Raw genomic sequence first — 25117 nt, forward strand, 5'->3', positions numbered from 1 at the left:
ACAAAATGCGGAGACAAAGAAACAGGACAAAATTGTCAATGGAAGATATAGAGTTCAGAACCACACTTTTAAGGTCTCTCAAGAACTGTTTAGAAGCTGCCGATAAACTTAATGAGATCTACAAGAAAACTAATGAGACCCTCGATCGTATATTGGGGAACCACCTAGAAATTAAGCATACACGGACTGAAATAACGAATATTATACAGACTCCCGACAGCAGACCAGAGGAGCGCAAGAATCAAGTCAATGATTTGAAATGCGAGGAAGCAAAAAACACCCAACCGGAAAAGCAAAATGAAAAAAGAATCCAAAAATGCGAGGATAGTGTAAGGAGCCTCTGGGACAGCTTCAAGCGTACCAACATCAGAATTATAGGGGTGCCAGAAGATGAGAGAGAGCAAGATATTGAAAACCTATTTGAAGAAATAATGACAGAAAACTTCCCCCACCTGGTGAAAGAAATGGACTTACAGGTCCAAGAAGCGCGGAGAACCCCAAACAAAAGGAATCCAAAGAGGACCACACCAAGACACATCATAATTAAAATGCCAAGAGCAAAAGACAAAGAGAGAATCTTAAAAACAGCAAGAGAAAGAAACTCAGTTACCTACAAGGGAATACCCATACGACTGTCAGCTGATTTCTCAACAGAAACTTTGCAGGCCAGAAGGGAGTGGCAAGAAATATTCAAAGTGATGAATACCAAGAACCTACAACCAAAATTACTTTATCCAGCAAAGCTATCATTCAGAATTGTAGGTCAGATAAAGTGCTTCACAGATAAGGAAAAGCTAAAGAAGTTCATCACCACCAAACCAGGATTATATGAAATGCTGAAAGGTATCCTTTAAGAAGAGTAAGAGGAAGAAAAAGGTAAAGATACAAATTATGAACAACAAATATGCATCTATCAACAAGTGAATCTAAGAATCAAGTGAATAAATAATCTGATGAACAGTATGAACTGTTGATTATAATAGAATCAGGGACATAGAAAGGGAATGGACTGACTATTCTTGGGGGGGGGAAAGGGGTGTGGGAGATGCGGGAAGAGACTGGACAAAAATCGTGCACCTATGGATGAGGACAGTGGGTGGGGAGTGAGGGCGGAGGGTGGGGTGGGAACTGGGAGGAGGGGAGTTATGGGGGGGGAAAAAAGAGGAACAAATGTAATAATCTGAACCATAAAGATTTAATTAAAAGAAAAAAAAAAAGAGAGAATCATCAAAGTGAGATAAAAATATTGATCAGATGCCTTCCACATGCACCCTAACCAGAGATCGAACCTGCAAACTGGGTATGTCCCCTGACCAGGAATCAAACTCCCAACCTTTTCATTTATAGGATGATGCTCCAACCAACTGAGCTACAGTGGCCAGGCTCTGATTTCTTTTCCTGTGAGTTTATTTTCTTCTTTAGATTCCACATATGTGAGATGATACAATGTTTTTCTTTCTCTGTCTGACATTGCACTTAGCAATATGCCTTCAAAGCTCATTCATGTTGTCATAAATGGCAGAATTTTCTCATTTTTATGGCTGAATAATACATATATATATATCAACCTCTTTATTCATTTATCCGCTGATGTGCACCTAGGTTTTTCCATGTCTTGGCTATTATAAATAATAGGTGGTTTTCAGCCATTATTGCTTTACATATTTTTTCTGCTCTGCCTTTTTTCCTCTTCTCCTCTTTGAATTCCCATAATATAAATACTGTTTACTTTCAGTGTGTCCCATACATCTCATAGGTGTTCTCCACTTGTTCTTATTCTTTTTCTTTCTTTTTTTTCTCCTCTGACTGGATATTTTCAAATGTACTTCCTTTTAGGTGAAGGTGAGTGATTTCCAACTTTTTCATCTCATGGTACACATAAATTACTTACTAAAAGTTTGTGGCACCCCAAAAATATATTATATTTTTTTGTCAATCTGACAAAAAAATAGGTATAATTTTGATTCATTCTCACTGGACAGCTATTGTTGTCATTTTTTAAAATTTGACAATCTAAGGGAAAAGTGGTCAATGTTACTGAGTAAACTAGTCAGGTCTTGTATGCTTTAAAAATTCTGATGGCACGCCAATGTGCCTGCTGTGGTACATTGGTTTAAAATTGCTTTTGTGGGTTATCAATTATTACTTCTTCATGATTGAGTCTGCTTCTAAAGCTCTCTATTGAATTCTTTAGTTCAGACATTATGCTTTTCAGCTGTAGGATTTCTGTTGGTTTTGCATGGTTTTTATTTTTGTTGATCTTTCAATTTTGCTCTTACATTGTTTTCCTAATTTCATTTAATTGTCTATGTGTACTTGTAGTTCATGAAACTTCTTTAACAGGACTATTCAAAATTTATTGTCTAACACTTCATATTTCTCCACTCCTTTAGGACCATTTATTGCAGATGTATTAGATTTGTTTAGTAGTTTCATGTTTACCTGATTTCTTTAACCTTTGATTGTTTTCTCTTTTTTATTCTTCATTAATAAATGTATTAGGATGACATAAGATCATTTATTGGTTAATAAGATCATATAGTTTTCATCACCATATATTTGGCCACCTTTACCCAGTACTAACCCCTCACCCCCTTCCTGCTGGTGAGCACCATAGTGTTGTTTGTGTGTATGAGTTTCAGATTTATATCCCACATATGAGTGAAATCATATAGTTCTTAGCTTTTTCTGACTGACTTATTTCACTTAGCATAATAGTCTCAAGGTCCATTCATGATGTTGCAAATGGCAGTATTTTATCTATTCTTATAGCTGAGTAGTATTCTACAGTATATATGTACCACCTCTTTATCCAGTCTTCTATCAAAAGACAATTTGATTGCCACCATGAATGATGCTGCAAATAACATAGAAGTGCATGTATCCTTGCAAATAAATGTTTTTGAGTTTTTCAGGTATATACCCAGAAGAGGGATTGCTGGGTAATATGGTACCTCTATTTTTAATTTTTTGTGGAACTGCCATACTGTTTTCCATAGTGGCTATCACAGTATACATTCCCTTTTCTCTACAACCTCTCTAACACTTGCTATTACCTGTCTTGTTGATAACAGCTACTCTAACAGGTGTGAGGTGGTATCTCATTGTAGTTTTGGTTTGCATTTCCCTAACAACTAGTGAAGCTGAACATCTTTTCATATATCTGTTGGCCATTTATATGTATTCTTAGGAGAAGTGTCTGTTCAGGTCCTCTGCCTATTTTTTGTTTACTTTTATTTATTTATTTTTAAATATATTTTTATTGATTCCAGAGAGGAAGGGAGAGGGAGAGATAAAAACACCAATAATGAGAGAGAATCATTGATTGGCTGCCTCTTGCATGCTCCATACCGGGGATCAGGCCTGTAACCCAGGCATGTGACCTGACCGGGAATTGAACCACGACTTTCTGGCTCATAGGTCGACACCCAACCACTGAGCCACACCAGTAGGGCTGCCCATTTATTTTGGGGGAGGAGGGCTGCCCCTTTTTAAATAGGATTGTTTGTTTGTTTAGTGTTCAGTTTTATGAGTTCTTTATATGTTTTGGATAGTAATCCCTCATCAGAGCTGTTGTTTGCAAATATCATCTCATATTAAATTGGTGGCCTTTATGTTTTGTTGGTGGCTTCTTTTGCTGTGAAGAAGCTTTTTGGTTTGATATAGTCCCATTCATTTATTTTTGCCTTTACTTCCCTTATTTTTGGCATTAAATTGATAAAAAATTCTCTAAGATGAACATCCATAAGTTATGTATCTATATTTTCTTCTATGTAAATTATTGTTTCATATCTTATATTTAGGCCTTTGATCCATTTTGAGTTAATATTTGTACATGGGGACAAACTGAAGTCTAGTTTCATTCTTTTGCATGTGGCTTTCCATTTTCTCAGCACCATTTATTGAAGAGGTTTTCTTTCCTTCATTCTGTGTTTTTGTTTCCTTTGTCAAAAATTATCTGCCCATATGCATGTCATTTTACATCTGGACTCTCAATTATGTTCCATTGGTCCGTTTTTCTGCCAATACCATGCTGTTTTGTTTACCATAGCTCTGTAGTATAATTTGAAGTTAGGTGGTATGACAACTTAGGCTTTGTTCTCTTTTTCTCAGGATTTCTTTGGCTATCAGAGTTTTCTGTGGCTCTACAGAAATGTGATGTTTTTATTCTATTTTTGAAAAAATAACATTAAAGTATGGTCGATGTTGCTCAGTGGTTAGAACATGGACCTGCGCATCAAAGGGTCACGTGCTCAATTCCCACTCAAGGGTATGTACCTGGGTTGTGGTTCCCTCCTTGCTCTCAGTTGGGGAACATGAAGACGTGCAGGAGGAAACCAGTTGATGTGTTTCTCTCACATTTTCCTTCCTTCCTTCCTCCCTCCCTTCCTTCCTTCCTTCCTTCCTTCCTTCCTTCCTTCTTTCCTTCCTTCCTTCCTCTCTCTTGCTCTCTCCCCCCTCCTTCCCTCCCTCCCTCCCTCTCCTTTCCCTTCCACACTTTCTGAAAAGTAATGGAAAAAATATCCTCAATTGAGGATTAACAAAAAAAATAACATTGGGATTTTGATGGGGATTGCATTACATCTGTATGCTTTGGATAATATGGCCATTTTAACTATGTCAATTCTTCTAATCCACGGACACTGAATATATTTCCATTTCATCATGTCTCTTTCAATTTCTTTTAATAATGATTTTTAGTTTTCAGTATATATGTTCTTCACACCCTTTGTAAACTTTATTCCTAGTTGTTGATTTTTTTAAAATTCTTTTTGTTGCAATTGCAAAAGGAATTTTTTTAAGTTTCTTTTTCTGGAGTTTTATTGTTAGTATATAGGAGAGCAGTGGATTTTTGTACATTGATTTTTGTATCCTGCAACTTTACTGCATGTATTATTTTTTCTAATAGTTTTTTGGTGGAGTCTTTAGGATTTTCTATATACAGAATTCTGTTAACTGCAAAAAGTGACAATTTTATTTATTCATTCTTAGTTTAGATAACTTTTATTTATTTCTCTTAGCTGATTGCTCTGTCTAGGACTTTTAGAACTATCTTGAACATGAGTGGCGAGGGTGGGCATCCTTGTCTTGTTTTTGATTTAGAGGAAAATCTTTCATTTTTTCACCACTGAGTATAATATTGGCTGAGGTTTTGTCATGTACGGTCTTAATTATGTTGAGGTGTTTTCGTTCTACACCTATTTCACTGAGTGTTTTAATCATAAATGGATGTTGTATCTTATCAAATGTTTTGCATCATTTGATAAGATCATATATTTTATCCTTTGTTTTTATATGTGGTGTATTACATTGATTGACTTGCATATATTGAATCAACCTTGTGCCCTTGGAATTAACCTCACCTGATATTGATGTATTATTATTAATTTTCTTGGTCTAGTTAACATTTATTTAAAATATTTAAATTTTAGAAAGAAGTATAATATTGATTTAGATTACAAAAAAATTGAAAATATGAACAAAGAATAGATTGTTTGATTCTATAATCTGAATTTTGCTTGCTTGCATAGGCAGTCATAAAAATATTTTTTATTTTTCCTATTACTGATAATGTTTAGAATTACCAAGTACATCAATATTCTCTAATGTCTAACAAATTATTCTTATACTAGAGGCCCAGTTCACAAAAATTTGTGCACTTGGGGGGTGGGGGGGGTCCCTCAGCCTGGCCTGTGCCTTCGCACAGTCTGGGACCCCTCGGGGGATGACCACCTGCTGGCTTAGGCCTGCTCCCTGGGGGAATAGGCCTAAGCTGGCAGTCAGACATCCCTCTGGCAGCCCGGGAGCTCTCAGGGGATGTCCACTTGCCAGCAGGGAGCAGGCCTAAGCTGCAGTTGGACATCCTTAGCGCTGCTGAGGAGGCGGGAGAGGCTCCCACCACCACCGCTGTGATGGCAGCCGTCAGCCTGGCTTGTGGCTGAGCAGAGTTCCCCCTGTGGGAGCGCAGTGGCCACCAGGGGGCAGCTCCTGCATTGAGCATCTGCCCCCTGGTGGTCAGTGTGTGTCATAGTGACCAGTCATTCCCAGTCGCTCTGCTGTTAGGGTCAATTTGCATATTACCCTTTTATTATATAGGATAGAGACCTGGTGCACTGGTGGGGGCCGGCTGGTTTGCCCTGAAGGGTGTCCCGGATCAGGGTAGGGGTCCCGCTGGGGTGCCTGGCCAGCCTGGGTGAGGGGCTGAGGGCTGTTTTCAGACTGGCCACACACCCTTCAGGGAGGGGGTCCTTACTGGGCTGCCTGGCCAGCCTGGGTGAGGGGCTGATGGATGTTTGGAGGCTGGCCACAGCCCCTTCAGGGTGGGGGTCCTTACTGGGGTGCCTGGCCAGCCTGGGTGAGGGGCTGATGGCTGTTTGCAGGCTGGCCATGGCCCCCAGCCACCCAAGCTCCCAGTGGAGGCTGGCTGGAAGCAGGTATCTGGGATTTATTTATTTTCTATAATTGCAACTTTGTTGCCTTTAGTGGAGGCCACAGCCAGCCAGGGCAGGCAGGATGCTTGGCTTCCTCCATCTCTGGGGCAACCAAGCCTCCTGCTTGCTCCAGCTCCGTGGCTGCCAGCCGCCATCTTGGTTGGGTTAATTTGCATATAATCACTCTGATTGGCTGGTGGGTGTGGCTTGGGGTGTAGTGGAGGTGTGGTCAATTTGCATGTTTCTCTTTTATTAGATTACATGATATTTAATGAAGTTTTCTCATTTATATTTTTATTTTTAATGTATCATTATATTTGATTTGCTAGTATGTTGTTTAGGATTTTTGCATCTGTATTCCTAACAAATATTAGCCTGCAGTTTTCTTTTAATGTGTTATGCTATCAGGTTTTGATAGCAAGGTTGTGCTGCCCTCATAGGATGTATCAGAAAGTATTGCCTCTTCTTCTATTTATATTTTTGTTAATGCTCAACTGAGGATATATTTTTCCACTGTTTTATCAGAGAGAATGGAAGGGAGGAAGGAGGGAGGTAGATAGATGATGATGATATATAGATAAGATAGATAGATGATAGATAGATAGAAAAGACATGGATATGATAGAGACACATCAATTGCTTGCCTCCTGTATGTACCACAACTGAGGCCAGGGAGTGATAGAACCAACAACCCAGGTATGTGCCCTTGACCAGGAATTGAACCCACAACTCTTTAGTCCATGGGCAGACCTTCTACCACTGAGCCAAACTAGCCAGGACTCCTCCTCCTCCTCCTCCTCCTCCTCCTCCTCCTCCTCCTCCTCCTCCTCCTCCTCCTCCTCCTCCTCCTCCTCCTCCTCTTCTTCTTCTTCTTCTTCTTCTTCTTCTTCTTCTTCTTCTTCTTTTTGAAAACTTCAAGAAGCATTGGTATAAAATTTCCTTTGAATATTGGGTAGAATTCACTGGTGAAGCCATCTGGTCTTGGACTTTATATTTTGAGAGGTTTTGATGGGTGTTCCAGTTTCCTCGGTGTTGTTTGTCTATTTAGATTTTCCAGTTCTTCATGATTCTTTCTTGGAAGGTTGTATGTTTCTAGGAACTTTTCCATTTCTTCTATATTATTGAGTTTGGTGAATATAGTCTTTCATAATATTCTAGTATGATCCTTTGTATATCTGTGATGTGTGTGATAAATGATAAATTTTTTTCATTTCTGATTTTGTTTACATGAGTTTTTTCTCCTTTTTCCTTAGTGAGTCTCGCAAGGGGTTTGTCTATTTCACTAATCTTTTCAAAGAATGAGCTCTTTGTGGTATTCATTTTTTGTATAGTATTTTTGTTCTCTATTTCATTCAATTCTGCTCTAATATTTATTATTTCCTTTCTTCTGCTGATTTTGGTTTCTTTTGTTCTTCTTTTTCTAGTTCTTTAAGATGTAATGTTAGGATATTTATGTGGGATTTCTTTTGTATCTTGAGATAACCCTGTAATAATATAAACTTCCCTCTTATTACTGCTTTTGCTGCATCTCAGAGTTTTAATATGTTGTATTATCATTTTTATTTGTCTTATCTTTTGATATCATCTTTTATTTCTTTGATTCAGTTTTGTAGTAGTATGTTTCTTATTCTCAATATATTTGTGGGTTTATTTATTTTCTTTTTTTAATATCAAAGCCTTGTCAGAGGATATGCTTGGTGTGATTTCAATCTTCTTGGATTTGTTGACTCTGGCTTTATGGTCAAACGTGTGGTCTATCCTTGAGAGTGTTCCATATGCACTGGAGAAGAATGTATATTCTGATGTTCTGGGATGAAAGGTTCTGGGATAAATTTCAATTATGTCCATTTGCTCTAATATATCATGTAAAGCCAATATTTCTTTATTGATTTTCCATTTGGATATTCTATGGAAAGCTGTCAATGGAGAACTAATGTTCCCAACTATGATTGTTTTTGTCTGTTCCTTTAGTTCTGTTAGTAGTAGCTTTATATATTCCAGTGCTCCCTGATTGGGTGCATATATATTAAGTAGTGTTATGTCTTTTTGATGTAGTGTCCTCTTTATCATTATGCAATGTTCATCTTCATTGCTTGTTACCTTTGTTATCTTTTTTCATTTTTATTCTATTATTTTTAAAAATTTATTGTTGAGAGTATTACAAATGTCCCTATTTTCCCTCCAGCAGTTACTCCCCTCCACCCAGTTCCCATGCTACCTTAACCCTTCACCATACTATTGTCTGTGTGGATAAGTAATGGAGATGGAGAATATATATATATATATATATATATATATATATATATATATATATAGCCTAAGAGACTGTTAAGACAGGAATGACCAGAATGACTGGAACGACCAGTCGACCAGTCGCTATGACGTGCACTGACCACCAGAGGGCAGATGCTCAACGCAGAAGCTGCCCCCTGGTGGTCAATGCGCTCCCACAGCGGGGGTGCCACTCAGCCAGAAGCCCTGAGCCAGGCTCACAGCTAGTGAGCACAGCTGCAGTGGCAGGAGCCTCTCTTGCCTCTGTAGCAGTGCTACCAAGCAGTGGCAGCAGTGGCAGGTGCAACAGGGCCAGGATGAGCAGCAGCGAAGCTGTGCCTGGCCCCAGCTGAGGCTCCTTCCCGGTCGCCTACCACTTTGGCACTGCTACATCCCTGTGGGGATCGGGGCAAAACTGGCAGTCCGGCACCCCCCCCCCCCCAAGGGATCCTGGATTGCGAGAGGGTGCAGGCCAGGCTGAGGGACCCCACCGATGTATGAATCCATGCACCGGGCTTCTAGTATGCATATAAGATTTTTGGTTAATCTCTTCCCACTCCACCTTCCCTCTGAGATTCATCAGTCTGTTCCATGTTTCCATGCCTCTGGTTCTATTTTATTCATCAGTTATTTTGTTCATTAGATTTCTCATTCGTCTTCATTATTTTTAGATTCAATTGGTGATAGCTATGTATGCATTGCCATTTTACTGCCATTTTATTGTTCATATTCTCCTTCTTTTTCTTCTGCTTCTTCTCCTTCTCCTTCTTGTTTTCATTTTCTTCTTAAAGAATGTCCTTTTGCATTTCATGTAATACTGGTTTGGTGGTAATGAACTCCTTTAGCTTTTTCTTGTTTGTGAAGCTCTTTACCTGACCTTCAATTCTAAATGATAGCTTTGCTGGGTATAGTAATCTTGGTTGTAGATCCTTGCTATTCATCACTTTGAATATTTCTTACCATTACCTTCTGGTCTGCAAAATTTCTGTTGAGAAATCAGCTGATGAGTCCTATGGATGCTCCCTTGTAGGTAACTATCTGCTTTTCTCTTGTGGCTCTTAAGTTTCTCTATTTGTCTTTAACCTTTGGCATTTTAATTATGATGTGTCTTGGTGTGGGCCTCTTTGCTTTGGAATTCTCTTGTTTGGGACTCTCTGCACTTCCAGGACTTGTAAGTCTATTTCTTTCACTAGGTAGGGGAAGTTTTCTGTCTTTACTCCTTCAAATAAGTTTTCAAGATCTTGCTCTCTCTCTTTTCCTTCTGGCACCCCCATAATGCAAGTATTGGTATGCTTGAAGTTGTCCCAAAGGCTCCTTACACTATCTTCAAATTCTTATATTCCTTTTTCTTTTTGCTCTTCTGAATGCATGTTTTTTCCTTCCTTATATTCCAAATCATTGATTTGATTCTCAGCATACTCTAATCTACCCTTGAATCTCTATAGATAATACTTTATTTCAGTTAGTGTATGCTTAATATCTGACTGGTCCTTTTTCATGTCTTTGAAATTCTCATTATGACCCCTGAAAGTCTCACTAAGTCCCTTGAAGCTCTCATTAAAATCTTTGAGCAATCTTATAAACATTATTTTGAACTTTGTATCCAGTAGTTTGCTTGCTCCATTTCTTTCATTTGTGACATATTTATTTGTTTCCACGTTTTTGCTTCTTCCCTGTGTTTGTTTCTATGTATTAGAAAGAGTTTCTATGTCTCCTGGAATTGGTAGAATGGCTTTGTAGTAGGTGTCCTATAGGACCCAGTGGCTCAGCCTCCCCAGTCACATGAGCTGGGCACTTTATGTGCACCTCTGTGTGGGATGTATGCACAGTCTTGTTGTAGTTGAGGCTTGATTGATGTTGGTGTCACTGGGAGGAATTGACCTCCAGGCCAATTGGCTGTGGGGACCAGCTGTGACTATAGTGAAAGAGCTGCTGTGCAGAAGATAACCCTATGGAGCATAACTTGCTTCAGTGGGGCTTTGTTGCTCACTGAGTCTGCCCCCTTGAGTGTATTGCTAGTGGATGTGTAGAGTTGTAATCTGCTATGGTCTGAAGCTGTCAAATGGGTGCATTGGCTCTGGGGCTTCCTGGGAGGTGCAAAGTGAGCCAATGCCTGTGGCCACCTGGCAGGAGCTATGGAGTGATCTGCAGATAGCTGCTACTTGCATTGGGCTTGGAAGTGCCCAGGTGAGGCCTAGCTGTGAAGCAAGGAAGGCTGGTGATAGTGCCAAGTCTTGCGCCTCTTATTGATAGTCTTGGGGCATGCTGATGTCAGCTGCTGCTTGTTTGAGAGATTTTAGCAAAGTCTGAAGCCTGAGCCAGAACTGGCCATTCATATAGAAAAGCTGCTGAAAACTGGTTGGGTGGGGCTGAAAATTGGATGGAGCACAGTCTCAAAGAATCACCAGGGCAGAGCTGAGAGTATGGGCCATGCTGATGGAAACTCAGATATGGCTGCCAGTCAGCTCTGAGATGGGGGATATTCCAGCATAGAAACAATGACCCCTGTGAGCACCCTGTTCTAGGAGAAAGCTGCCCCCGAGTTCCTGTCCTGATACCACACAATCCAGTTCCTCCTTGTATGTCCCTGGATGCCCCAAGGCTGTGCTTCCTGGCACTGTTGCTCAGAGAAAGTGAGACCATATAAGTTCATGTGCTAGCCCTTTAAGAGGAATTTCCTGGGTCTCCAGCAACTTCTGTGTCACTCAGCCACAATCCCTGATAGTTTTTACAACCTGAAGTTATGGGGACTTCTCTTCTCAGCTCTGTGACCCTGGGATGAGTGGTCTCGTGTGGGGCTGGGACCTCTTGCTTCTCATGGGAAACATCTGCAGTGGAGATATCCCTCTTGATAAAAAAAACAAAAACAAAACACTACACATAGGTCTCAAACCATCTTGTTTCACCCCTCCGCCCCTCCTACCTGTCTCAATGTACTTTCTTCTTTACTTCTCTAGTTGTAGGACTTCTATTCAGACATACTTCAGGTGGTTCTGAATGATGGTTTTTCTGTATTTTAGTTGTAATTCTGATGTGGTTGTGGGAGGCCGCCAGTACCAGCATTTACCTATGCTGCCATCTTGGTTCTTCCTCCACCTTTGTTATCTTTAATTCTATTTTGACACAAATAAGTATGGGTACACCTGTTTTTCTGTGCATGTTATTTGCTTGTAGAATCATTTTCCACTCTTGCTTTGTGTCTAATTTTGTTTCTTCAGCTTAGATATGTCTCCTGAAGGCAGCATATTGTTGGGATTTATATTTCGATCCAAACTGCTACTCTGATTCTTTATTGGGGAATTCAGTCCATTTGCATTTAGGACAATTATTACTGTATGATAATTTCCTGTAGCCATTTTATCTTCTGTTTTCTGGTGGCTCTGTGCCTCCATTGGTTCTTTATCTCTGTGTTTCTGTCTTTTGTTTTAGTTTAGTGGTATTTCATAATTTCCCCTCTGTTTCCTGTTTTTTAAAACTATATGTCTTGCCCTAACCAGTTTGGCTCAGTGGATAGAGCATCAGCCTGCGGACTGAAAGGTCCCAGGTTTGACTCTGGTTAAGGGTGTATACCTTGGTTGTGGGCACATCCCCAGTAGGGGGTGTGCAGGAGGCAGCTGATCGATGTTTCTAACTCTCTATCCCTCTCCCTTCCTCTCTGTAAAAATTCAATAAAATATATTTTTTTAAAAACTATATGTTTCAGCAGGGTGTGTGTGTGTGTGTGTGTGTGTGGTTACCATTAGGTTTATGAAAAGGAACGTTTCATATATTCAGTAGTTCTTTTTCTTTTGAATGCATCTAATATCCATCCTCCTTTGCAAATTCAGACCTTTACTCCCATGTCTTTTATGTTTTTTGTTGTTATAAATTATCCCAGTTTATGCTGTAACTTTGTTGGTGATCATATTCATAGTTTTGTGACTTTTGTTCTTTGTTTCAGGTAGAGTAACTATCTTGAGTATTTCCTCTCATGGATGTTTTCTGGTGATCAATTCCTCAGCTTCTGTATCTGGACAAGTCTTTATTTCCCCTTCATGTCTAAAGGACAGCTTTGCTGGTATATTATCCTTGGCTGTTAATTTCTCTCTTTCAGTAGTTTGAATATTGTGTTCCACTCTCTTCTGGCTTGTAGAGATTCTGCTGAAAAGTCTGATAATAACTAATAGGTTTTCCTTTATAGATTACTTTCTTCTTTTCCCTGGCTGCCTTGATAAGGATTTCTTCATCATTAATATTTTTACAGTTTTAACAAAATGTGCCTTGGTAAAAGGCCTTTTTAGATTAAAGTAATTATATGTTCTGATTGTTTCTTGGATTCTAGGATCTAGCTTTGTCCATAGGTTTGAGAAGTTCTCATCCACTATTTGCTTGAATAAGCTCCGTTCCTTTCTCTCTGTCTTCTTATTTGGTATGCCTATTATTCTTATATTGCTATTTCTGATGAAGTCAGATAGTTCTCATACAGTTCTTTCTTCTTTATTTCCAAGTCTTTTTTTCTATCTGTATCATTTCTAGATTTTTATCTTTGATATCACTAATCCTTTCCTCCATCTGATCTGCTCTATCTCCTATGCTTGCTTGTTCAGTATTTTTAAAATTTCTTTATTGATTAAAGTATTACATATCTGTCCTCATCCCCCATTATTCCCCTAACTCCCCTCACTCATGCCCTCACCCCCTGTTGTCTGTGTCCATTGGTTAGGCTTATATGCATGCATACAAGTCCTTTGGTTGATCTCTCCCCCTTACCCCCACCCTCCCCTACCTTCCCACTGAGGTTTGACGGTCTGATCAAGGCTTCTCTGTCTCTGCATCTGATTTTGTTCATTAGTTTATGTTGTTCATTATATTCCATAAATGAGTGAGATCATGTGATATTTATCTTTCTCTGACTGGCTTACTTCCCTTAGCATAATGCTCTCCAGTTCCATTCATTCTGTTGCAAATGGTAAGAATTCCTTTTTTTTACCACTGCATAGTATTTCATTGTGTAGATGTACCACAGTTTTTCAATCCACTCATGTGCTGATTGGCACTTAGGCTGTTTCCAAATCTTAGCAATGATGAATTGTGCTGCTATGAACATAGGGGTGCATGTATCCTTTCTGATTGGTGTTGCTAGCTTCTTGGGATATATTCCTAGAAGTGGGATCACTGGGTCAAATGGGAGTTCTATTTTTAGTTTTTGAAGAAACTCCATACTGTTCTCCACAGTAGCTGCACCAGTCTGCATTCCCACCAAAAGTGCACAAGGGTTCCTTTTTCTCTGCATCCTCACCAACACTTGTCATTTGTTGATTTGTTGATGATAGCCATTCTGACAGGTGTGAGATGGAACCTCATTGTCGTTTTGATTTGCATCTCTCGGATAATTAGTGACTGTAAGCATGTTTTCATATGTCTCTTGGCCTTCCTTCTGTCTTTTGAAAAGTATCTATTTAGGTCCATTGCCCATTTTTTGATTGGGTTATTTATCTTCCTCTTGTTAGGTTGTATGAGTTCCCTGTAAATGTTGGGGAATAATCCCTTATCGGTGGTAACATTGGCAAATATGTTCTCCCATGCAGTGGGCTTTCTTGTTGTTTGGTTGATGGTTTCCTTTGCTGTGCAAAAGCTTTTTATTTTGATGTAGTCCCATTTGTTTATTTTCTCTTTAGTTTCCATTGCCCTAGGAGCAGTATCAGTGAAGAAATTGCTTCGGCATGTGTCTGAGATTTTGCTGCCTGTGGATTCCTCTAGTATTTTTATGGTTTCCCTTCTTATGTTTAAGTCCTTTATCCATTTTGAGATTATTTTTGTGTATGGTGTAAATTGGTGGTTTAGTTTCATTTTTTTCCTGCATGTATCTGTCCAGTTTTCCCAAAACCATTTACTGAATATACTGTCTTGACTCCATTCTATGTTAATTCTCCTTTGTCAAATATTAATTGGGTATATTGGCTTGGGTCAATTTCTGGCTTCTCTATTCTATTCCATTGATCTATCTGTCTGTTCTTGTGCCAGTATCAGGATGTTTTGACAACAGTGGCTTTGTAATACTGCTTGATATCTGATATTGAAATCCCACCTACTTTGTTCTTCTTTCTCAGGATTGCTGTAGCTATTCAGGGTCTTTTTTATTCCTGATGTATTTTTGGAAAGTTCGTTCTAGGTCTGTGAAATATGCCACTGGCATTTTAATGGGGATTGCATTGAATCTATAGATTGCTTTGGGTAGTATGGACATTTTGATGATGTTGATTCTACCAATCCATGAACACAGTGTGGTCTTCCATCTGTTTATGTCTTCCTCGATCCCTTTTTTCAGTGTCCTGTAGTTTTCCGCGTATAGGCCTTTTACCCCCTCAGTTAAGTTTATTCCTAGGTATATTAATTTTTTTGGTGTGATGGTAAATGAGATTGCTTTTTTAGTCTCTCTTTCTGTAAGTTCACTATTGGTGTATAGAAATGCCATAGATTTCTTGGCGTTAATTTTGTATAATGCTACATTGCCAAATTCATTTATTAAGTCTAATAATTTTTTGATGGAGTCCTTAGGGTTTTCTATGTAAAGTATCATGTCATTTGCAAATAAGGACAGTTTTACTTCTTCTTTTCCAATTTGGATACCTTTTATTTCTTCTTCTTGTCTGATCACAATGGCTAGCACTTCCAGTACTATGTCAAACAGCAGTGGTGAGAGTGGGCATCCCTGTTTTGTTCCTTTTATTAGGGGAAATGATTTTAGTTTTTGTCCATTGAGTATAATGTTGGCTGTGGGTTCATCATATATGGCTTTTATTATGTTGAGTTATGATCCTTCTATTCCCACCTTGCTGAGAATTTTTATCAACAAAGGGTGTTGGATTTTGTCAAATGCTTTTTCTGCATCAATTGATATGACTATATGATTTTTATCTCTCAATTTTTTTTATTGATTTGCACATATTGTACAATCCTTGCATCCACTGGATAAATCCTACTTGGTCATGGTATATGATCTTTCTGATGTAATACTGGATCCCATTTGCTACAATTTTGTTGAGGATTTTAGCATCTATGTTCATGAGGGATATTGGCCTGTAATTCTCTTTCATTGTGTTGTCTTTATCTGGTTTTGGTATTAGCGTGATGCTGGCTTCATAGAATGAGCTAGGAAGTGTTCCTTCCTCTTGAATTTTTTGGAATAGACTGGGGATGATAGGTTTTAGTTCTTCCTTGAATGTTTGGTATAACTTCCCTGTGAAGCCATCTGGCCCCGGGCTTTTGTTTGCTGGAAGCTTTTGGATGACTGTTTCAATTTCTTCCATAGTTATCAGCCTATAGAGATTTTTAGAATCTTCTTGATTGAGTTTTGGAAGGTTGTATTTTACTAGGAATATGCCCATTTCCTCCATGTTGTCTAATTTGTTGGAATAGAGTTGTTCATAGTATTTTTTAAACAATCCTTTTCATTTCTGTGGGGTTTGTTGTGATTTTGCCTCTTTCATTTCTGATTTTGTTTATTTGGGTCCTCTCTCTTTGCTTTTTGGTGAGCCTGGCTAGATGTTCATCAATCTTTTTTATCCTTTCAAAGAACCATCTCTTGGTTTCATTGATCTTTTGTATTGTTTTTCTTTTTTCTTTTTTTGGTCTCTATGTCATTTATTTCTGCTCTGATCTTTATTATCTCCTTCCTTCTACTCACTCTGGGATTTTCTTGTTGCTCTCTTTCTAATTCTTTGAGTTGTAGAGTTAGGTGATTTACTACCACTTTTTCTTAATTTTTTGAGGTAGGCCTGTAGAGCTATAAACTTCCCTCGCAGGACTGCTTTCATTGTGTCCCATAGATTTTGGATTGTTGTGTTTTTACTGTCATTAGTTTCCAGGATGTTTTTAATTTCTTCTTTGATCTCTTTGGTAACCCAGTCACTGTTTAATAGCATGCTTTTCAGCTTCCAAGTGTTCAAATTTTTTGGATTGTTTTTATTGTAGTTTATTTCTAATATTATGCCATTGTGGTCTGAGAAAATACTTGATATGATTTCAGTTTTCTTGAATTTGGAGAGACTTTGCTTGTGACCCAATATGTGGTCTATTTTTGAAAATGTCCCACGTGCACTTGATAAGAATGTATATTCTGTAGCTTTGGGGTGAAATGTTCTGAAGATGTCAATTAAGTCCATCTGATCTAGTGAGTCATTTAGGATTGCTGTTTCTTTGCTTATTTTTTGTCTAGAGCAGTGGTCCTCAACCTGTGGGTCACAACCCCTTTGGGGGGTCGAACGACCCTTTCACAGTGGTCGCCTAAGACCATCAGAAAACACATATATAAATACATATTTTTTGTGATTAATCAATATGTTTTAATTATGTTCAATTTGTAACAATGAAATTGGGGTCACCACAACATGAGGAACTGTATTAAAGGGTCGCAGCATTAGGAAGGTTGAGAACTACTGGTCTAGAGGATTTATCCAGTGATGTCAGTGGTGTCTTAAAGCCCCCTACTATGATAGTATTGTTGTCCATCTTTCCCTTGATATCTTCCAGGAGTGGGTTTTTTTTTTATGTATTTAGGTGTTCCTGCATTGGTTGTATATATGTTTATCAGGGTTATATATTCTTGTTTTATCAATCCCTTTAGTATTATGAAGTGGCCTTCCTTATCTCTTATCATGGCCTTCACTTTGAGGTCTATTTTATCAGATATAAGTATTGCTACCCCAGCTTTTTTTTTTTTCATTTCCATTTGCCTGAAATATATCTTTCCATCCCTTCACTTTTAGTTTGTGTGAGTCACTTGTTCTGAGGTGGGTCTCTTATAGACAGCATATATGTGGGTCATGTTTTTTATCATTCAGTCACTCAATGTCTATTGATTGGAGCATTTATTCTGTTTACATTTAAAGTTATTATTGAAAGGTACTTGTTTGTAGCCATTTCTAATTTTTGTGCCTGTGTTCCTGCTTACCTTTTTATTTCTTCTTCTTACAGCATTCCCTTTAGCATTTCTTGCATTGCTGGCTTGGTAGTGATAAACTCCTTTAGCCTTTTTTTTTTTTGTCTGCAAAACTCCTGATTTCCCCTTCAATTCTGATTGATAGTCTTGCTGGATAGAGTATTCTTGGATTTAGTCCTTTACTTTGCATCACTTTGTATACCTCCTTCCATTCCCTTCTAGCTTGATGTGTTTCTGTTGAGAAATAATTTGATAATCTGATGGGGGTTCCTTTATAGGTAACTCTCTTGCAGCCTATAAGATTCTATCTTTGTAGTTAACATTTCCCATTGTAATTATGATGTGTTTTGGTGTGGGTCTTTTGGGATTCATCTTGCTTGGGACTCTCTGTACTTGTGTATCTTTTTTCTTCCCCATATCAGGGAAGTTTTCTGTCATTATTTCTTCAAATAGATTTTCTAATCCTTGCTGCTCTTCTTGTCCTTCTGGCAGCCCTATTATGTGTATGTTACTTCATTTTGCATTGTCCCAAAGCTCCCTTAGGCTCTCCTCCTGCTTTTTAATTTTTTTCTCCAGTTGCTGTTCAGATTGGGCTTGTTTCTGTACTTTATCTTCTAACTCACTAATTCGGTCCGTTGCTTCTTCTAGTCTACTGTTGAAACCTTCCATGGTGTTTTTGATTGTAGCTATATCACTTTTAATTTCTTCCTGATTTTTGCACAGGTTGTTGATTTTCTCATCCATGTGGTGTATGAAGTGTATGACCATTACTCTGAATTCTTCTGTCATGTTGCATGCTTCCGTTTCTCTAATATTCTTTCTTGGCAATTTCTCTTTTTCTTTTCTCTGGGGATTGTTTCGTTGTCTCCCCATTCTGAATCACCAGAAGATTCAAATGTCGAGTTGCAGGGGCCTGGGCCATGTGCAGTGGGAGCTTTGCACCCCCTGAGTGTCAATGAAGAGCTCTGACACCAAGACGTGCGGCTGCTGTGGGTTGGTGGGAGCCATGCTCGCCCAGGATCAGAGTCGCAGGGGCTTTGTGAGGCCTCATGTATGCAACTAGAATCAGGGACCCTGCATGCTCCATGCTGAAACAGAGACCCCGCTGGCATGTGCCAAAAATCAGAGTCCTCTAGCACATGTCAGGAGTCAGAGACGCCCTGTGTCTGTGCCGAGAATCGAGTATCAGAGTCTCTGTTGCTTGGTGCAGTCTCACGCCAAGAATCAGTATCCCTGTGTGTGCATGCACCAAGAATTAGAGTCACTGGCTCTTAGTGTGAATGCACTGGAAATCAGGGATCCCAGGCATGCACGATGAGAAACAGAGTCAAGTCATTGATGCTCAGTGCTGTCTCTTGCATGGAGAATCAGGGTCCCTGGTCTGCTTGGGAGACCGGGTTGCACAGTTGCACTGTGTCGGCAGGAGGTCCACTCCTGCCCTGCGGAAAACAGCCTTCTGAGTGTGATTGCCCTGAATCAAAGTCAGGTGGCACTGCCGCCCAGTGTGGGCGTGGGGTCTGGTCACACAGGTGTGCACTTTGGGAAATAAACTCCCCCTGTCGGTGCACCCAGGCTCAAATTCAGCACTGCCTCCCAGTGTGGACACTGTGTCTGGTCACGGGAAACAAACTCCCCCAGATCGCGCACCTAGGCTCAAATTCAGCACAGCATCCCTGCTTGGTCATAGTGTCTGGTGGCAGGAAACAAACTCCCTGAGTTCGCGACCCCAGGCTCAAATTCAGCTCTGCCTCCCTGCATGGGTGTGGGGTCTGGTCGTGGAAAACAAACTCCCTCAGATCATGCACCTAGGCTCAAATTCAGCACAGCCTCCTTGCTTGGGGGCGGGGTCTGACTGTGGGCAAAAAACTCCCAGAGTTCCCAGGTCCAGGTTCAAATTCAGCGCAGCCTCCCTGCTTGGGTGTGTGTCTGGTCCTGGGAAACAAACTCTCCGAGTTTGAGCACCAGGCTGAAATTCAGTGCTGCTCCCCTATGTGGGCACGGGGTCTGGTCTCGGAAAACAAACTCCCCCAAATTGCACACCTAGGCTCAAATTCAGTTCTGTCTCCCTTCCTGGGCGTGAGATCTGGTCCCAGAAAGCAAAGTCGCCCAGATCTACATGGAGGCTCAAATTCAGCGAAGCCTCCCTGTCTGGGTGTGGATTCTGGTCACTGGAAACAAACTTCCCGTGTCCGCACAACCAGGCTCAAATTCAGGTAGAGCTGCTGCTGTTGTGTGTTTGTGCGGAGAGGATCTGACAGTCCTATGCCACTGCTGTGGGGCCAGCAGGGAGGGGGACTGGCTCTGTGACTCACAGAAATCTGCAGCTGGGGTGCCTGGTGTCTTGGTGTTGGTGGATTTACAGCTGTGGTCGCAGGTCTTTTACCCAAGTGGTTGTAGGCTCCCGGTTTGCGACTGAGACCAGATTGTGTAGTGGCGAGGCTAGCATCTTAATCTCAAGCAGTTTTGTTCTTCAAGATGGTGCGGTCTCTGGGCGGTGTCCTCCCTGGAGTGTTTGCTGTGGCAGTGGGGTTTCGCTGTCTAAACTGCCTGGTTCAGCAGCCCCTTGGAAGATCTGTAGGATCTAGCTGTCCCTAGCTCTTGCTCGCACACACCACACACGTCCACACAGTCCTCTATCGCTCCCTCTCTCTCACACACTCTCCCTCCCTACCTTCTTGCCCGTGGCCATCTTTTTCCTCTAGTTCATTCTTGATTATTTTAATTGACTTCTTCATCTCCAGAATTTCTGTTTGGTTCTATTTTATTGTTTCATTCTCTTTGATAAAGTACTTGTTTTGTTCTTTGATCTTTGAATTCTTGTGTAAGCAGACACTCCTCTGTAAGAGTTTACAAGTTTGTTTTGACAGAGATAATTCTTCACAAATCAGCTCAGTTTAGGGTACTGGAAATATCCTTTGGAAGGTAGGGTCTACTATTAGGGAATATTTGGTTTGAAGAAACTGTTCGAACTCTGGATGAACTTTATACTATTGCCTGGATTCTCTGTTCATGTTTACTGTATGGTCAGGACTGGTTACTACACAAACCATTAGGTGAAGGCATGAATTAGTTTCTCTGGTCTGGAAGGGTAGCAGATGGGATCCAGGATCTGCATGGCTCATTGTTTGGGCACCTGAATTAGGCAAGAGTGTACACTGAATTTTCTTGTTAAGTAAGGTGACAATGTTTTCTTTGTATATGGGGAAAGCCATGGGCTATATTCTAATTTTTTAAGTGCAACTGTAATAAGAGCTATTGGATTAGCTCTATAGGTTCATGCGTGCTCTGGTTATGTTCTCCATTCAGGCAAGCTGAAGGGTATATAAAGTAATTAGTGGGGTATGAGTAGTTTCCCAACATGAGTATAGCAGGAGAAGCAGATCAAAGGTAGGTAAGGCTGTCTGTTTATCGTTTTGACTCAAGTTGACCCTTGCTCCAAGATCTCTGGCTAAATAGTAGCCACTAGCTTTGCTCTGCAGAGTATTAGCTCCAACATTCTACTTCTCCGCTTGAGCTTTCTGGGGTATACAGCCTCCAACTTGCCAGACACACTGAGAGCTACACTCATAGCAAATAGGGCCATGATAAGCCTTCTTGAATAAGCAGAATGGGGAGGGCTCACTGCAGTCAACTTCCAAAGTTTCTTAAACAGGATTTCTGGTTGGGAGGGGCTGGGAGCTACACTAATCAGTGGGTAAGGACATGAATTAAATCCTCTGCCTGGGTATAGCAGGTAAATCTTCCTTGCCCAGTACTTGCTTTGCTGTGGGGGCAATCAGCTCTGCCTGCTTGCCTCTTGGCTTGAACATTGCTGGTTTATATAGCTTTCAGATGTTCTGGCCAGCCCTTCTGCTCATATGGGACTGGAAGCTACTCTCCATAGCATGTGTACCTTGGCTGGGCATAAGCAGACCAGGCTCCAGATCCAATAAAACCCATTTGAGGTTCCAAATCATGCACCCAGCAGTGTTCCTGGGTCAGACTACCACTATCTTGGCTCTGAAGATGAGAAAATCTGATGGGACTACTTGGGTTCTGCATGTAGAAACTTAGTGTTTCAAGACCCAAGTGCTTCTTGTGGCAAGACTCTCTTCCCTTCTCCATCATAATCAGATTTCCAGTGCTTTAGCCCCACTGATTCTTCTACAATTCCCATTTAGCCAGACCAGAGTAGGGGCTCCCACAAAGTGATCCATAATGCTGGAGGGAGCTGGATGTCCTCCCAGGCTTTTTTCCCCCAGTGGAGGAATAGTAGGTTCAGGAAATACCTTGCCACTTTGTGATGCTGTGGCCTGGGGAAGGGCAATGCAATCAGCATATAGCCATTCTTCTTACCCTTCTAATGCAGTTTGTCTTGATTTCTGTGGGGCAGAGTGATACTTCAGCCACACTGAACTGGTAAATTTTTATAAGTAGTTGTTGTTCTTTAAGGACAAGAAAATTCAGGAATGACCTATGTCATCATCTTGGTGACATGACTACTTAGTGTTTGATTTTAGACAGCCATAGGATAATGTCTCTTGGAGGGGATAATTTTGGATTGAAATGTTGAGGTGACTTTTTAGCTTCATAAATGTGGATATCCATATCTCTTCTTTTTCCACAGTTGTGACATTCTCCATCATTATTTATTTAAATAAGCTTTCTACCCCTTTCTTCCTCCTTTCTCTTTCTGAGATTCCAAAGTACTGAATGCTTTCCTCATTACTTTTCATTCGTTTTTTCCTGTTATGATTGGTTAATTTCAATTGATCTGTCTTCTATATCAGTAGTTATTTCTTTTGTTTGAGCAATTCTGTTATTGAGGCTATCTACTGAATTCTTCAATTCAATCATTTTATTCTTCAGTTCCAAAATTTCTGTGTTTTTTTTTTAATGTTTTCTATCTCACTCTTGAACTTATCTTTTTTTTCTTTTTTTCCCCTTGGTTGCTCAATTGTTAATCTATGCTCTGTTGTAGCTCTCTGGGTATCTTTAGAATTATTATTACAAATTCTTTTTGAGCCATTCATGGATACCCATTTCTTTGGATTGATTTTCTAGACGTTTTCTTATTTTTCCTTAGAAACATATTTATTATAAGTAAGTTTTCTTTATGGATTTGGTATTTTCATGTTTCCCTGAATTATAGTGATTCTTGTAGCCTTGCATGTGTGTCTGTACATTTGAAGAAGCTATCACGTTTTTCAGAATGTGTGAACTAACTTCATTAAAAAAAATTAGCCATTCACCTGTGGGTAGGTTTACACTGGAGTATGCTATGATACTCTGGATTAGTGGTGAAGGATGCCAAGTGTGGGAATATGTGGTGGCACTGGGTCCAGAGGTCTTACTGTCTCTTTAATTTAGGCCACTGGAGTCAGCAGCATTGACAACTGTGTGGCCTTTTGCAAATACTTTGGGGCTTCTTCAGTGGCTGAAGATGTTATTAGGGTCATCTGAGGGTCCTTCAGGTCAAACAGCAGCTAGGAACCAGTACAACAGCAGTGGTTTCCATAGCTAGTGGTATGCATACAGTCAGTTGAAGGTGCCAACTGTAGATATTGTGTAGTGTAAAGGACCAGTTGCATATGCAAACATAGTGGTATGGGTCAGAGCAAGGAAATAGGACCAAGGTCAACTACAGGTGTGATAGTAACCGAATGGGGCCTGGCTGTTGGCATGCTCTACCATGGCTGCTGGGTCTCACCATGAATGCACAGAAATAAAGGTAAGTGTTGAGAGTCAGGTCTGGGCATACAGGTGCATAGATGGAGAAGTTAGCTATAGGTGAACCACTTGGTGCCAGCCAGTAACATGAGACAGGAATGGATCAAAGCCCTCAAATAATTATAGAGTCCCTGACTGTGCACATTCCTTCCTTTCACTGCATGGTTTCCCCAAGGCACATGTCACTATAGATTGATGGCCATCATAAAATGAAATTAATAAAATGAAATTTGATCCTCTCCAAGACTTACTTCATGCAGCCCTCCTGAAGAAAAATCTCCAAGTGGAGAAGGCATTCCTTCCTCCTCATTATTAAATTTGTGCACCAGTGGGGTCCCTCGGCCTGGCCTGTGGAGATTGAGCCAAAACCAGCTCTCTGACATTCCCTGATGGGTCTCGGATTGCCAGAGGGTGCAGGCCAGGCCAAGGGACCTGTATCGGGCCTCCAGTATGCATATAAAATCTTTGGTTAATCTCTTGCCACCCTCCCCCTCCCCCCTTTCCTCTGAGATTCATCAGTCTGTTCCATGTTTCCATGCCTGTGGTTTCCGCTCCTGCGTTGAGTGTCTGCCCCTGGTAGTCAGTGAAAGTCACAGCTACTGGTCGGACAGTCAAACAGTCGGCCGATCGGCTGGTTGCTTAGGCTTTTATACTTGTATATATAGATATGATTGGAAATAATATGTCCAGCCAATGGTTGAACAACAAGAGTGTGAATAAACAACCAGACAAGGCCTCATGGATCAGAGCTCAATTCTCAGTGCTTCTCTGGATAAACCCAGAACATTCCACACCTCATAGCTTTGGTTTCTTCATTCTTTAAAAAAAGGTAAAATTTAAAGGACTATGTATGGTATATTTCCTAACACTCCAGCTAGGATGACTCCATGATTGTCTTCCTTCTGAAAAACACTGTGACTTATAGCTGTCATTAAATGTGTATAGTGTTATGAAGGAAATGTCAACCAATCAAGTGCAAAATAGATTAGGCTTGTATGAACCATGTGATGTGTAAAATATGGAAAACTTTGATAGCTGAAGCTTTTAAAAAAAAAGATTTATGTTGAAAAATAAAATCTATGTGATGAGTAATAGAGATGTAGTGCACCTAGTTCCAGCATAATATCATTGGAATCATACTAATTTTTCAGCTAATGACTATATAATGGGATTTGGGAACTGCTGAGTAAATGCTGCTCCACCCTTGGTGGGCTTCCTGTTAGCCTCAGCTCCTCTAGGAATCTTCTACTAAGGTCATGACCACCCTATATATTGTATAGATTAGTAAAAGGTACCACCTTTTGGCAGAATCCTCCCCTAGACCCTCAATGAATGATAAAGTAACTATGAAAGATGTCCCTTTCTCTAGGCATACAAAGATGTGTTGGGCATAGGGATTATCAAGCAGAACATGAGCTGGATTCAGTCCCCACTTTCTCCCTGAGTTGTGTTTTACACAAACTGCACAACTATAAATGGAGACCTTACTTTATGCCTTAACCTTATGTTGATTTCTTTGTTCTCTGAACTCTTATGAGTTAATCCACACCACTTATTTATGCCCTCTTGACAAAACTCCCTAGACTTACTCATAATTATGTATGTTTTATCTCAATAATAGATTGTCAGTTTTTTGAGTGGTCTTATTTTAGACCCTCTCAGTGGCTAACACTAATGTTGAACACAAAAGTATTTAATATATTCATTGTTCACTTGAGGTGAATTAAATTGTGCTTAGTCTTATCCTCAATTGCCCTTGGGCCCTCTCCACTTATCATTCAATATA

General features: G+C 40.1%; 1 protein-coding gene across 1 annotated transcript in view; it reads right to left on the minus strand.

Annotated features, from left to right (window-relative positions):
- Positions 1-25117, minus strand: part of LOC308510763 (vascular endothelial growth factor receptor kdr-like) — a 435828-nt gene that overhangs the window by 41610 nt on the left and 369101 nt on the right. The window lies entirely within an intron of this gene.

Source organism: Myotis nattereri (assembly GCF_964212035.1).
Source record: "Myotis nattereri genome assembly, chromosome: X".
In the NCBI taxonomy this organism is placed as follows: domain Eukaryota; kingdom Metazoa; phylum Chordata; class Mammalia; order Chiroptera; family Vespertilionidae; genus Myotis; species Myotis nattereri.